Genomic DNA, 1,861 nt, shown 5'->3' on the forward strand with positions numbered 1-1,861 from the left:
CTTAAAGGAGTAACATGCATGCAGAATCCCTAAGTGCTCAGGTTGGCTTCCCAGCTATTATTGTGGTTGTTTTTGGTTTTCTTTTGTAGTTTTACCTAGAAATTGTATCCAAAGTGCAGATCCCAAAGAAGAGTGGTGGGAAGGACAGAGTTGGCTGCTGGTCTACCAGCCCTGACCCCAGTGGCCCGGGAGGAGGGACATCCGCTTTTGTCATCATCCTGTACTGTTGTAACACAACACAGGTAGACCCCGAGTTATGACAGGGCTCCGTCCTGACCACTCTGTTGTAAATCAGTTGTTTTTCAAAGGTATTTGAAATACAACTTTATTCTGGTTCTAAATGATAAGGAATGGGAATGACAGTAACAAACAAGATTTCATCACTGAACAATGTGATGCGACTGTAGCAGTCATATATTGAAACTCCAAAAGGAAACAACTGCTTTCCAACAGCTAGATATACAGGTCCAAAAAATGAAGGTATTTTTAGCTGCCACATTCACTCCGAAGCCCATTCATCTCCTTCAGCATCCCAAAGATGAGCACATCTTCTACTTAGCTATATCATAAGGTGGCAAACATGCGGCACCGCCAACATCACAGGACAGTTGCTTATAAAACTAGACTTCTGATGTTGGCTCCAGCTTTGTTCTCTTACAGGTCATCATCCTCGTCTGGGAGAGCAGTTGTCTGCACAACCTCTAAATCATGCTCCTATTGTGCTGCTGAAGCTGGGTCCTTGACAACTTCTGGTGGGGCAAGAGCAGGCGTTGCAACAAACTCCCAGTTAGGATCTCCAGTTAGTTTTCTAGCAATCCAAAGGAAGGGCTTTTCAAAGTTGTAGTTACTTTTGGCAGAAATGTTATAGTGCTGAAGATTCTTCTTTCTGTGGAAGACAATTGATTTTGCCTTAACTTTCCTGTCCTTAATGCCCTCTTTGTTGCCACACAACACAGTGGGGATGTTTTCACATACCAGAACCAGATCCATATGCCAGTGAGGCATTTTCTTGTAAGTAACTCTTGAGGTTATATCAAACAGTATAATGGCACACTGGGCTTGGATATAATAGCCATCTCTCAGTCTCCCGAATTTCTCCTGACCAGTCGTGTCCCACACATTGGATTTAATCGGTCCTCTGTTAGTATGGAACGCAAGGGGATGGACCTCAACTCCCAAGGTGGCTACATACTTCTCAAATTCATCAGTCAGATGATGTTTCACAAATGTCATTTTCCAGTACCACCATCACCAAACAATATGACTTTGAACTGAACTTGGGGTTCTCATTGGGCAGCCATCACGATGCTTCTTCCCGAAGTGTCTCCAGGCCGCAGCTGGCTGAGAGATGGAAAGGTGGCCTGTAAATCAGTTTTGACAGAAGTAGAAGACCTCTATTTTTCAGTTTTCATGATTGTTGCCTTTTATTATCCATATCTTTATAATCCAATCTCTGAATATATGCAAGTGAACATTAGCAATGTAGGCACAGCAACACTGTATGGAGTATAAACTAAAATGACAACGTGGTGATAAGTGCAGTGCATCATGACTAGAATGCGTCTGTGACTATTAGGACTGCACACAGGTAGCTTGAAGAAGTAGACATTTATATTCTCACAGCTTTGATGGCCAGAAGTACAAATGGGTTCAAAAACTGTGGGAAAACCCCATTATCTTTGATTTCTGTTTTTCCATACACTTTCTAAAGACCGTTTGTAAACCAGGACTTCCGCTCTAGGAAGGAACCACCTTGTTGTTGTTGTTGTTAAGCGTCATCAAGTTGGTTCCAACTCACAATGACCCTGTATAGGGTTTCTGAGGAGCAGCTGGTGGGTTTGAACTGCTGACTTTCTGGTTC

At 42.9% G+C, this 1,861-nt stretch overlaps 1 pseudogene; it reads right to left on the reverse strand.

Annotated features, from left to right (window-relative positions):
* Positions 1 to 654: 654 nt before the first annotated feature.
* On the reverse strand, positions 655 to 1,301 carry LOC102817482 (annotated as a pseudogene).
* Positions 1,302 to 1,861: the final 560 nt, after the last annotated feature.

Source organism: Chrysochloris asiatica, unplaced genomic scaffold (assembly GCF_000296735.1).
Source record: "Chrysochloris asiatica unplaced genomic scaffold, ChrAsi1.0 scaffold00041, whole genome shotgun sequence".
Classification (NCBI taxonomy): Eukaryota; Metazoa; Chordata; class Mammalia; order Afrosoricida; family Chrysochloridae; genus Chrysochloris; species Chrysochloris asiatica.